Consider the following 13,628-nt stretch of genomic DNA (forward strand, 5'->3'; position numbering starts at 1 on the left):
AATGAGTGCACTGGTCCTGGAAATGCTGCAATACCAGGTCAATGCGTGGAGTGGACAGAGCAAGCTCTTTTACCATCTCCCTGTTCTAAAAATCCATTTAATATATGGTCCCCAGATAGGGGACGTATCAGATATTAAACTGATAAGAACAGATTTTTTTTGACTTGGAATGTACCCAAACATAGGTACACCCGTTTATTGGATAAAACTTAATTACAATACATTAGATATAAACATAAAATCGTTACATTTTAAAATGCATTCATACATAAATTGATTTCAGTTCAATAAGGCAGTAAAATTACATTAAAATACAGACAATGTGTTTAGATTGCTGTGTTCCATTCTTTTACCAGCCATTGTTTTGATAAAATTACATTTCTCTTTTTATCCAATAAATAATACATATACATTTCACTAAAAGCCAACTCTAAAACATCTTTCACAGATAAAACATCGTGTTTAAAAAGAAGGATGTTCCTGGCCTTCCATAGAGCTTCTTTGATGGTACTGATTGTCTTCCATGCGATGATCCTCTTGCTGGCGTTGGGGCACTCCACACGACCAAATAAGACAGTTTCAAAAGTAAGATCCTTAATGTTTGTCATTTTTTGAAGTAAAGGAAATATTGTAGTCCATGTTTGTCGCGCAAAGTGACAAGTCCATAAAACATGTAAAACAGTCTCATCTCCGAGGCATCTTTGTCTTGGACATCTGGCAGTTCTCACGAGTCCTCTTCGGTGTTGGAATGCCCGACATGGAAGACAATCATGCACACAGCTCCAGGCCAGGTCCTTCTGGGAATTAAAAAGATAGGGTTCATTAATAACTTTCCATATGTCAGTACATTTATTATCATTAAAATTCCCAATCTGTGCAATTGATTCCTTTTGTTTGAAACCATTTAAAATCATCTTGCTATCTTTTAAGTCTTCTGCACTTTTCCCTTTTAAGTCATACGTGTTTACAATAGTTCCTAAAATCTTATAGCTTTCTGGTGTATTAAGAGCATATGGGGAACTTAAAACTGTTTCAAACCATCCATGACGTTTCATAAAATAACCTGTGTTAAAACGGATAAAATATGACCAATAACTATTTTTCGACAGTGCATTAAAACATAAAACAAAAAATCTTATTAAAACAAAAGCTCTAAAATCGGGGAAATCTTTACCGCCTTTCTCTTTAGGCTTGACCACTAACTCTCTTCTCAATTTCTCCATCTTGGAGCTCCAGAAAAAAGTGAAACAAGCTTTGATTATTTTCGTAAAGGTATGTGTGGGGGGGGGGGGAACACCAAACTTAAATATAATAACAAAGGCACAATTACCATTTTTATAACTAGTACCTTCCCTTCCATTGTTAATTTCCTCAACCTCCACATACATAGTTTTTGATTTACCTTTTGTGCCACAAGATCCCAGCTTTCTTTACCTTTCTTTGTTTCGTTAAAAATCACACCTAGAATCTTTACAGAGTCACATTCAGGAACCGGTACATCATTTAAAATCATATTCCCCACATTTAAAATACAGCTTTTGTTAAAATTTACTTTAAAACCAGATCCACCACAGAAGTATTCCACTTGTCGTAGTGTTTTCCGGATAGACAGGGCATCTTTACATGTTATGGCTACATCATCCATATATCCAGTAACTTTTGCTTCTAGCCCTCCCCCACCTGGCAAATGGACGCTTCGGATTTGCTTGTCTCTCCTTAAGACACTGAGTAGGGGTTCAAGGGCACAAATAAATAACAAGGGGGACAGAGGGCAACCTTGTTTTACACCAGAATTTAAAAACACATCACTTGTCTTAAAACCATTTACTAAAACCTTACTAGTGCAACCATGATAAAATGCTTTGAGAGAGCATAAAAAACCTTCTGGTATACATTAAAAAGGAATTGGTGTGACACTCTATCAAATGCTTTTTCAAAGTCGAGAGACAGGACCGCCAGCTTACTTCCCCTCGACTTTGTGTCATCTATTACATCTTTGATTAGATTCAAATTTTCCCAAACACTCCTTCCTGGTATGCCACACACTTGGTTTGGGTGGATTATATTACCTATTACCTTTTTAAGTCTATTTGCACAAATTTTTGCCATTATTTTGTAATCACAATTTAGAAGGGTGATAGGTCTCCAATTTCTTAGTTGCGTTTTGTCTTCCTTTTTGTGTATAAGGGAGACCTCACCTTTCTTCCAGGAGTTCGGTAGGGTTTTTGTATTAAAAACCTCGTTAAAAACATAAAATAAATCCTCCTGTAAAATATCATAAAAAATCTTATAAAATTCTATGGGTATACCATCAGGCCCCGGTACTTTACCAGACTTAAAGCTTCTTATGGTCTCAGATATCTCATCTTCAGTTAGACTCTGTAATAAAACATCTTGTGAGACAGGGTCTAAAACAGTTGTAATTTCATCCAAAGTACTTTTCATAAAATGGTCATCAACAGATTTTGTGTTAAAAAGCTCGGAATAAAATTCATGCACTTTAGCTAAAATACCCTCTATGTCTTGTTTACCTTCCATTGATTCAATAAAAACATGATTTTTCACCATACATTTAAAAAAATATCGTGAACAAGTTTCATTATTTTCTACATGTTGGACCTTTGCATGGAAAATTAACTCTTTACCTCTCTGTTCTAAGGTATGCTGAATTTCACTTTTTAAGTCACTAATTTCTTTATCTACTCCAATCTCATGGCTCTTCAATTTATATAAGGTCTCCAATCTAGTGTTGAGTTGCCAATAAAATTCTCTTTTCTCTCTAGCTTTCTGGACCCCAACCTTCATAAAAAAATCTCTTATGTTCTTTTTCATCTTTTCCCACCACCTACTTATAGGAATATGGGGGTCTCTTATTCTTTTAAAATGTAAATAAAATTCAGTAAAATCAGATAAAACTTGGGGGTCTTCTAAAAGGGAAATGTTTAACTTCCAGGTACCTTTTCCTTTTTTCTTAAAATCATTACATTTTACATAAAAGGATAAAAGTTTGTGATCAGAAAAAACATTAGATAAAAGCTCACATTTAAAAGGCAATACATTTTTAGAGCAGAAAATAAAATCAATCCTGGAGCTACAGTTCACGTTGCTCCAGGTTACCCATTCCTCTGCAGGCAAGTTTTTATTACATTCCTTAAAAACATCCGTTAAATTAAAATCCTGTATGACATTTTTTAACATAAAAGATGTTTTATCATAATTCCTACTTGTGGAGCTTGAGAACCTTTTTTCTCCACCTAAAATGCAATTAAAATCACCTGATAAAATAAGAGGGACAGAATCATTAATAAATAAGGGTAACATATTCAACATATCAGCTCTTTCTTGCTTATCTGTGGCTCCATAAAAGTTTAAAAATTGCCATTTAAAACCATCAATAAAAGCTTTTACTAATAAAATTCTACCTGGTAAAACCTCTTGAACAGAGTCAATAAAAACATTCCCTTTAAAAAGAATGGCGACCCCTGCTGACCTGGACCCGTTTGATCCTGACCATACTGAGGGTCCATGTGCCCAATCAGTCTCATATTCTGTATAATTTAAACTGTGTGGGATGCAGCATTCCTGTAAAAAGAAAACTGTAGCTGTTAGAGAGGATAAAAAATCAAAGAGAGCAACTCTTCTGGTCTTAGTTTTCAACCCTCTAGCGTTAAGAGAAAAACCGCTAATCCCTGCCATAAGAGAAAAAAATAAAATTTAGCATTCTTTCAAACTCTTACCTCAGCTGGTTTATATTTCTACTCCAGGAGATGAGGGATCATTGATCGTCAACATAGAGCCCGTCACGGAGGACTCGTCATCTGTTAGTGTCCCAGACCGTAGACCTCCCAGGATATACTCTTGTTCCATTCTGTCCAACTCTGCTTGGTCCTATTGCCTGCCTCTTTGCTCACGAACCCCCATTTGGACCTCTATCGAGGCACCATCTGGGGGAATCGTATCGAGCACATGCATCTCAGGCGTTCACCACTTATTTTCTGGAGTTTCCAGGATCACTGAGGCAGCCATCTCAATCCCTTCCTCCATTTCTGAAGGGGGTGGGACATTGGCAACCTCTTCACCCTGTAAAGGCACCGTTTGGGGTTTCCCACTTCCATCCGGGGGTTCCGGTGGGGGTACTTCCTCAGGTGCCCCATCCACTCTGTGCAACCTGCGTTTTTTTGGCCTAGACTTTTCGCGCTCTTGAGTATTCCCAGGAGGATTCGAAGGTGAGGATTGGCCTGTAGCACCCACCCTCGGTCCCTCCGCAGGGGTTTCTGTTTGTGGGTTACCACGCCGTTCCCTCTTTTGCTTCGAGTTTCCTACAGTACACCATGGCTCACCATCCTCGGTCGGTATTTCCATACTCTCCCCCTCATTCTCCTTCTCCGTGGGCTTGTCCAAATCAGCCGAGGGTTGGTCAGGGGGTGAGGGCTTTTCTGGTTCAGGGGGTGAAGGTCTCTCTCTTTGCCCAGCTTGAGCTCTCTTTGAGGCATTCCTAAAAGGACAATGAGAAAAAGCATGACCTCTGGAAACACAGTTGCTACAAAAAATTCCAGTTGTACAATTTTCAGTTTTATGGTCTTTGCTCTCACAGGCTGCACAAGTAATCTCACAGTTAGAATGGCCGTATTTTTTGCATTTCCTACAGAATACTGGCATCCCATTAAAAAAGAGGTCACCATTCGTGTTTCCAATTCTAAAACGTGCTGGGGGAAGTCTTATGCCCCCCGGGCCTGAAGGGTCCTTAATACATGTTACCGTAAATTTCCACTTACACGCCCAAACTCCGCACTCATTCATTACTTTTCCATGGCTTACCACCTTGCTGAAATAATTGGATAAAAATGAAATAACATCACTTTCTTTTGTATAAGGAGAGTAAATTTTAACAATTATAGTTTTTATCACGTCTAATTCATGTTCGACAATTTTAACACCTTTAAAGATTGGCTTTCTCTGGTAAACTATATCAGGATCATTCATTTTACGGCAAAAATCTTGGTGGATACCTTTTTCAGTGAATGTGACATCATATACACCACGCTTCGGGTAGTCTTGTATTGCCAGGATCTCGGATTTCTGGATTGAAAAAAATTTCACAAGAAGTTCATCTACAATAAAACGTAAACCTCTGTTATCTTTACCTCCCTCATGGAAGTAAAACCGCACCGTATGCCGTAACCGGGCATAGGTCGGAATTTCACCTGGATCTGAATACATGGTGAAACAAGGATTTCCGCAACAGGAAAACGGGGATTTCCGCAACCAATAATGGGGGATTTCCGCAACTAAGGAGTCGCTGAACAATCCTAGGACTGTCCAGCTGGGATCGCAACCCGTTGCCCAGGGACTAAGCCCACCTCCTTATAGCAGCAAGGGCCTAAGCCCCACTACAAGAGTGGGACCCGAACCCAAGGCCAAGAGGCGGGGTACCCCAGGCACCTTCCAACCACAACCAATGCCAGTAAAAAACCAACACTGGATCGCAGCCAAAAGGCCGAGAAGCGTTAACCAGAATTGGTTTCGGCCTACGGTGCCACCCTCGGATCCTGAAAAGTCCATTTGTGGAGATGGCCACCTGGACTCCCGTTAAGAAGACATGTTGTCAACCTGTAGATCCCTTACATGCCTGCACTTTTCGGCTTGCTGCTGCAGCAATCCACGCGTTTTAGATCTGCATGACTCCAACTATTTTAGCACAGCACCCTCACCCCCTGCTGTTCCCACCCGTCTCAACACCGGTGGAAGGGAGGAGAACGAATTAAGGGGGGGACGAGCAGCTGTCTACCCTTAGCAGGAGTGTTGCTGATTAATTACCTTTCCTGCTGCTGCTGGCTGTCCAGCAGCAGACTGAAGGTGGCTGCTGCTGTGCGCTGGTATATAAAGGCTCAGAGCCTATTATGACACGCGCAGCCAGTGTTCCATTGCCACATTCCATCTACTGCAGGCAGGATACCTGGCTGGTTGAACGGCACTGAGAAGCTCACAGAGACCGCCATAAGCAACAGTTTAAAAGAATGCCACAGACTAATCAACCAAACTTTTTGGGTTGGGTTATTTTTTATAGTCTGCAGGCGTTAAATGAAAGAAGTAGGTGTTCCACCAGAGGGAGACAACGTTTCAGAAAAGGCATTGGAGCAAGCCAAAAAAAGACATTTTAAGTGCAGCAGAGTAACCAGCGCACATACCTGTTAGCTCAGGTGAGTTTAAATGGCTGCTGTTGATAACAAGGGCATTTGCTAAATAGTTGGTGTGTGTGCAACAATATACTGAAAGAACAATTATATTGTGCAGCTTATCTCACCACCTGTAATTAGTTAGGTGAAAGCTCCAAAATGCTTGCCTAATATGGCTGTTTATCCAAAAGGAAGTAAAGAGGGAGAGCTAGATAGATAGCATTGCATTACAGTACATGGCTATGCAATGCAGAGTTGCTGAAGTTGAACCAAAATGAGTTTGTCATCTGGCTTTTGCAACCTTTAACATGAAAAATACAATGAGGAGAAGAAAAGCAAAGCCAAAAAGTCCATCCAAAAATCCGACAAACAAGCAAAAGCAACAAAAAGCATTGAATTCAATTCTTTCTGATTTTAGAAACTGCATTAAAGAATGAGTGCACTGGTCCTGGAAATGCTGCAATACCAGGTCAATGCGTGGAGTGGACAGAGCAAGCTCTTTTACTATCTCCCTGTTCTAAAAATCCATTTAATATATGGTCCCCAGATAGGGGACGTATCAGATATTAAACTGATAAGAACAGATACTACACTTGATCTTAGCCAAAAGGCCGAGAAGCGATAACCAGAATTGGTTTCGGCCTACGGTGCCACCCTCGGATCCTGAAAAGTCCATTTGTGGAGATGGCCACCTGGACTCCCGTTAAGAAGACATGTTGTCAACCACTAGATACATTACATGCCTGCACTTTTTGGCTTGCTGCTGCAGCAATCCACGCGTTTTAGATCTGCATGACTCCAACTATTTTAGCACAGCACCCTCACCCCCTGCTGTTCCCACCCGCCTCAACACCGGTGGAAGGGAGGAGAACCAATTAAGGGGGGGACGAGCAGCTGTCTACCCTTAGCAGGAGTGTTGCTGATTACTTACCTTTCCTGCTGTTGCTGGCTGTCCAGCAGCAGACTGAAGGTGGCTGCTGCCGTGCGCTGGTATATAAAGGCTCAGAGCCTATTATGACACGCGCAGCCAGTGTTCCATTGCCACATTCCATCTACTGCAGGCAGGATACCTGGCTGGTTGAACGGCACTGAGAAGCTCACAGAGACCGCCATAATCAACAGTTTAAAAGAATGCCACAGACTAATCAACCAAACTTTTTGGGTTGGGTTATTTTTTATAGTCTGCAGGCGTTAAATGAAAGAAGTCAGTGTTCCACCAGAGGGAGACAACGTTTCAGAAAAGGCATTGGAGCAAGCCAAAAACGACATTTTAAGTGCAGCAGAGTAACCAGCGCACATACCTGTTAGCTCAGGTGAGTTTAAATGGCTGCTGTTGATAACAAGGGCATTTGCTAAATAGATGGTGTGTGTGCATCAATATACTGAAAGAACAATTATATTGTGCAGCTTATCTCACCACCTGTAATTAGTTAGGTGAAAGCTCCAAAATGCTTGCCTAATATGGCTGTTTATTAAAAAGGAAGTAAAGAGGGAGAGCTAGATAGATAGCATTGCATTACAGTACATGGCTATGCAATGCAGAGTTGCTGAAGTTTAACCAAAATGAGTTTGTCATCTGGCTTCTGCAACTTTTAACATGAAAAATACAATGAGGAGAAGAAAAGCAAAGCCAAAAAGTCCATCCAAAAATCCGACAAACAAGCAAAAGCAACAAAAAGCATTGAATTCAATTCATTCTGATTTTAGAAACTGCATTAAAGAATGAGTGCACTGGTCCTGGAAATGCTGCAATACAAGGTCAATGCGTGGAGTGGACAGAGCAAGCTCTTTTACCATCTCCCTGTTCTAAAAATCCATTTAATATATGGTCCCCAGATAGGGGACGTATCAGATATTAAACTGATAAGAACAGATACTACACTTGATCTTAGCCAAAAGGCCGAGAAGCAATAACCAGAATTGGTTTCGGCCTACGGTGCCACCCTCGGATCCTGAAAAGTCCATTTGTGGAGATGGCCACCTGGACTCCCGTTAAGAAGACATGTTGTCAACTAGAGATGAGCGTTGTTCTACTCGAACTGTTCGCCAATCTCAAACTCGAGCTGTTTTGGGCGGTGTTCGAGCCGTTCGGTGAACACGAACAATTTGAGAAAAATTCGGCTGTTCGAGGTTATGTTCGATAACTGTTCGTGCACCAAAATCATAACTGGATTTTTTCTCAGTAATGATGAAAATTAATGTTAATACGCAGTTTGAGTGTACAGCGGGGTGGGGGGAGGGGCAGGGGATGGATCTCTGCAGGAATAATGAAGATCTCCATTTTTTTTTCTCTTTCCCGCATTTGCAGTGGGGAGGTGCAATCTGTCAGCCTATCAGCAGCGCACACATGGAGCGAAGTGCTTTTTTTCACACAAGCAAGGGCATGTGTCATTGGCAGTGTATGTCACATGTCCTTGCCCTATAAGACCAAGCCATTTTCCCCGTCGCCACCATTTTCTCACTGCTGCAGCTGCGTGTTAGACGGCACCGCTGTTGCTGTGTGCGCTATACCTTGTTAATTTCAAGCCAATTTTCGCACAAATCTACAGATAGCTTGGGAGTAGGGAATAGTTGTGATTGCAGTCCTTTTAAGGACTAGGTTACAGCATTTCCTACGACTTTTATCAGGCAGGTCTGTGCTCTTAAATAGATAGATTGTGGGAGTAAAGACTAATTGTAATTGGAGTCCTTTTCAGGACTAGGTTACATCAGTTCCTATCAGTTTTTGCCAGGCAGGTCTGTGCCAGTGCTGTGCAAGTTTTTTCACAGCATTTGGCTGAATCTAGCAAAGCTAATCCTTTTTGGCCTATTGCAGAGTGTGTTAGTCAGTGGAGTAGCCTATCTGTGTTGCAAGATATACCACCTGTGTATAGAATACCAATTTTTTTACTGCACCTAGTGAAGTAAAATCTTTTGGGCATAGCATCATTCTATTAGTCCATCTATACTGACCTCCATCAGGTTGCAAATTGAATATAATTTTTTTCTGCATCTAGCTCTGAAAAAATATTGGGCTTCTAGCAGTGTGTGGGACTTGTTGTATTAGTCCATCTATACTGACCTCCATCAGGTTGCAAACTGAATATATTTTTTTCTGCATCTACCTCTGAAAAAATATTGGGCTTCTAGCTGTGTGTGGGACTTGTTGTATTAGTCCATCTATACAGACCTCCATCAGGTTGCAAACTGAATATATTTTTTTCTGCATCTACCTCTGAAAAAATATTTGGCCTTCTAGCTGTGTGTGGGACTTGTTCTATTAGTCATCTATACTGACCTCCATCAGGTTGCAAATTCAAAATAATTTTTTGTCTGCATCTACCTCTGAAAAAATATTTGGCCTTCTAGCTGTGTGTGGGACTTGTTCTATTAGTCATCTATACTGACCTCCATCAGGTTGCAAATTCAAAATAATTTTTTGTCTGCATCTACCTCTGAAAAAATATTTGGCCTTCTAGCTGTGTGTGGGACTTGTTCTATTAGTCCATCTATACTGACCTCCATAAGGTTGCAAACTGAATATAATTTTTTTCTGCATCTACCTCTGAAAAAATATTTGGCCTTCTAGCTGTGTGTGGGACTTGTTCTATTAGTCATCTATACTGACCTCCATCAGGTTGCAAATTCAAAATAATTTTTTGTGTGCATCTACCTCTGAAAAAATATTTGGCCTTCTAGCTGTGTGTGGGACTTGTTCTATTAGTCCATCTATACTGACCTCCATAAGGTTGCAAACTGAATATAATTTTTTTCTGCATCTACCTCTGAAAAAATATTTGGCCTTCTAGCTGTGTGTGGGACTTGTTCTATTAGTCCATCTATACTGACCTCCATAAGGTTGCAAACTGAATATAATTTTTTTCTGCATCTACCTCTGAAAAAATATTTGGCCTTCTAGCTGTGTGTGGGACTTGTTCTATTAGTCATCTATACTGACCTCCATCAGGTTGCAAATTCAAAATAATTTTTTGTCTGCATCTACCTCTGAAAAAATATTTGGCCTTCTAGCTGTGTGTGGGACTTGTTCTATTAGTCATCTATACTGACCTCCATCAGGTTGCAAATTCAAAATAATTTTTTGTCTGCATCTACCTCTGAAAAAATATTTGGCCTTCTAGCTGTGTGTGGGACTTGTTCTATTAGTCCATCTATACTGACCTCCATAAGGTTGCAAACTGAATATAATTTTTTTCTGCATCTACCTCTGAAAAAATATTTGGCCTTCTAGCTGTGTGTGGGACTTGTTCTATTAGTCATCTATACTGACCTCCATCAGGTTGCAAATTCAAAATAATTTTTTGTGTGCATCTACCTCTGAAAAAATATTTGGCCTTCTAGCTGTGTGTGGGACTTGTTCTATTAGTCCATCTATACTGACCTCCATAAGGTTGCAAACTGAATATAATTTTTTTCTGCATCTACCTCTGAAAAAATATTTGGCCTTCTAGCTGTGTGTGGGACTTGTTCTATTAGTCCATCTATACTGACCTCCATAAGGTTGCAAACTGAATATAATTTTTTTCTGCATCTACCTCTGAAAAAATATTTGGCCTTCTAGCTGTGTGTGGGACTTGTTCTATTAGTCATCTATACTGACCTCCATCAGGTTGCAAATTCAAAATAATTTTTTGTCTGCATCTACCTCTGAAAAAATATTTGGCCTTCTAGCTGTGTGTGGGACTTGTTCTCTTAGTCCATCTATACTGACCTCCATAAGGTTGCAAACTGAATATAATTTTTTTCTGCATCTACCTCTGAAAAAATATTTGGCCTTCTAGCTGTGTGTGGGACTTGTTCTATTAGTCCATCTATACTGACCTCCATAAGGTTGCAAACTGAATATAATTTTTTTCTGCATCTACCTCTGAAAAAATATTTGGGCTTCTAGCTGTGTGTGGGACTTGTTCTATTAGTCCATCTATACTGACCTCCATAAGGTTGCAAACTGAATATAATTTTTTTCTGCATCTACCTCTGAAAAAATATTTGGCCTTCTAGCTGTGTGTGGGACTTGTTCTATTAGTCCATCTATACTGACCTCCATAAGGTTGCAAACTGAATATAATTTTTTTCTGCATCTACCTCTGAAAAAATATTTGGCCTTCTAGCTATGTGTGGGACTTGTTCTATTAGTCCATCTATACTGACCTCCATAAGGTTGCAAACTGAATATATTTTTTTCTGCATCTACCTCTGAAAAAATATTTGGCCTTCTAGCAGTGTGTGGGTCTCATTGTATTAGGCCATCTATACCAAGCTCCACCAGCTTTTCAATTAATAATAATTTTTCGCTGCATCTAGCCCTGAAAATAATTTTTCTTCCCAATAGTGGTAGCAATAGAAATATGGGGCGCGCTCCTGGCTTACAAAAATATACGCTTCATAACAAAAAACACCAGCTTAGCGCACTGCATTAATAAGATGGCATCATCGTCTCTCCCAGTGCTAGGCCTAGTACCCAGGCTAGCATTCCTGTGCCTAAAACACAATGTATGGGTCCGCGCTAGCCACTATGCTGAGGGGTCTAAAGCTGCTGCTAACGCTTTATAACAATTCAATTGGCAGATTTTCACAGAGCTCTTCCACAATGCCCACCCATCGGGACAACAGTTGCCCACCTTCCCTATGGGATCTAGTGGCGAATAGTTGATGCCATTAATCAGAGCGTCAGTTGCCCCGTCGACGTGGCAAGCATACGGTAAGGCATGGGAAGAGTGGACACGACTAGTAGCAGGCAGACGGGTTGACCAATGTGAACAAGCCAGATCACAAGTCACCATAGAATTTCTCCACCAGCTAATGATGAGGGGCATATCAGGGGCGTCAGCGCAGCGGTGTCTGACCGGAGTAGCATTTCACTTCCAACTACTGAATTGGGGAGATGTGACAAAGATTCATCATCAGACAATCCATAAAAGGGTGGAAAAGGGGTCAGCCAAGTCAGGAGTGTAGACGTCCCGTCCCGTGTCACTAAAACTGATTTCTCACATCATATCCCTAACACCATTAACATGACACTCACAATTTGAAGCAACACTACTGTCTACTGCATTTGTGATCGCCTTCTTCGGGGTGCTATGCATAAGCGAATTAGTCCCTCAATCCAAAATTAGCACCAGTGGAGGCTTATTACACCAGGACGTAGTCATAGCCAATAATGCAATACGTCTACGCATACACAAATCGAAAATGGTTCCAGCGGGCAGGGGCACTTGGGTACTTCTACAACCCACAAACGGTACACTGAGTCGGGTGACAATAGTAAAACCATATCTAACCATCAGATCACAAAGTAATTTGTTCCTATCACACATTGATGGGACGCCATTAGCAAGATACCAGTTCCAAGCTATATTTAATAAATGCATAACATCGGCAGGGAACCACCCCAAAGATTACGGGACACACTCATTCCGCATAGGCGCGGCCACAGAAGCAGCAAGAGCAGGACTGTCAGAAACGGAAGTTCAGAGGATAGAGAGATGGTGAGCCACGTGTTTGGCAAGATACATAAGACCGGACTTGTTATCCTAACGTGGTTTGTTTCTTTTACAGGTGACGCTAAGCCAACAGTGTGGGTGATAGGCCACTCGTATATATATTGGGCAGATTAAAGGGCGAAAGTCCGCCCAGGCGGGAGGAAATTAGAGTTTCATAACACATATTTCAACTGGAGAGGTATTAGAGGCCTGCTATGGCCACAGGTACTAATGGAGGTAATCAAGGTAGGGAGAGAGGCAAGATGTCTGGTCATCTTAGTTATACAGGCCGGGGGAAACAACCTAGGTCATCACAAGAGCGCATAACTAATGGCAATAATGAAACTAGACACTGAGCGCTTCAAAGAATTTTTCACAAAACTAGCTATAGTATGGTCAGAGATTGTGCCGATAGCGGTATGGCAAGGTGCGCGAGACATCACGGCCATCAAACGGACAAGGCGGGTAATAAATATTCGGATGGCAAAATTTAGAAGAGACAGAGGCGGTGTAGTGGTACGACACCGACAACTGGAAGGAGATAAAGCAGGCCTCATACGGCCCGACGGTGTTCACTTAATGGATATTGGACTGGACATATTCCTGTCAGGACTCCAGGACGGAGTGGAACAAGCGTTAAGAGTGATGGGTGGGGGTCAGAGTCCTGCATACGAGTACGCAGGATCCTCCGTGGCCTGGAAATAGAAAGGACATGTTGGAGAGTTACACTTGTTGGCCAAGTTGCCGGAGTGGAGACCCAGGGCATGCTGCAACAAGCTGAATTATTTTAGAAATAAAATGTCTTTCTAATGGAATGAGTATAAAGAGTTAATAAAGCTGTGACCGATCCTCACCTATCCAGTTGTAAGAGTTACATTATTGTATTGTCAAGGAAAGGGGGCGGTAGGGGGGCTGAGCGTCTGGGTTTGGTTGGGGGTCCCCACAGTCTGCCTAGGCTAGATGCATTTAAAAA

At 41.2% G+C, this 13,628-nt stretch overlaps 3 non-coding genes across 3 annotated transcripts; all 3 read right to left on the reverse strand.

Moving 5' to 3' along the window:
• Positions 1–187, reverse strand: LOC141178721 (U2 spliceosomal RNA). Its single transcript, XR_012254849.1, has one exon. It is a non-coding gene; the product is annotated as a U2 spliceosomal RNA (small nuclear RNA).
• A 6,421-nt stretch (positions 188–6,608) lies between these two features.
• Positions 6,609–6,799, reverse strand: LOC141178743 (U2 spliceosomal RNA). The gene has a single exon (XR_012254860.1). It is a non-coding gene; the product is annotated as a U2 spliceosomal RNA (small nuclear RNA).
• Positions 6,800–7,897: 1,098 nt separating this feature from the next.
• On the reverse strand, positions 7,898–8,088 carry LOC141178716 (U2 spliceosomal RNA). Its single transcript, XR_012254848.1, has one exon. It is a non-coding gene; the product is annotated as a U2 spliceosomal RNA (small nuclear RNA).
• Between the last annotated feature and the right edge of the window lie 5,540 nt (positions 8,089–13,628).

This window comes from Phyllobates terribilis, unplaced genomic scaffold (assembly GCF_046119375.1).
Source record: "Phyllobates terribilis strain yellow unplaced genomic scaffold, ASM4611937v1 Scaffold_29__1_contigs__length_15306474, whole genome shotgun sequence".
Taxonomy (NCBI): Eukaryota; Metazoa; Chordata; class Amphibia; order Anura; family Dendrobatidae; genus Phyllobates; species Phyllobates terribilis.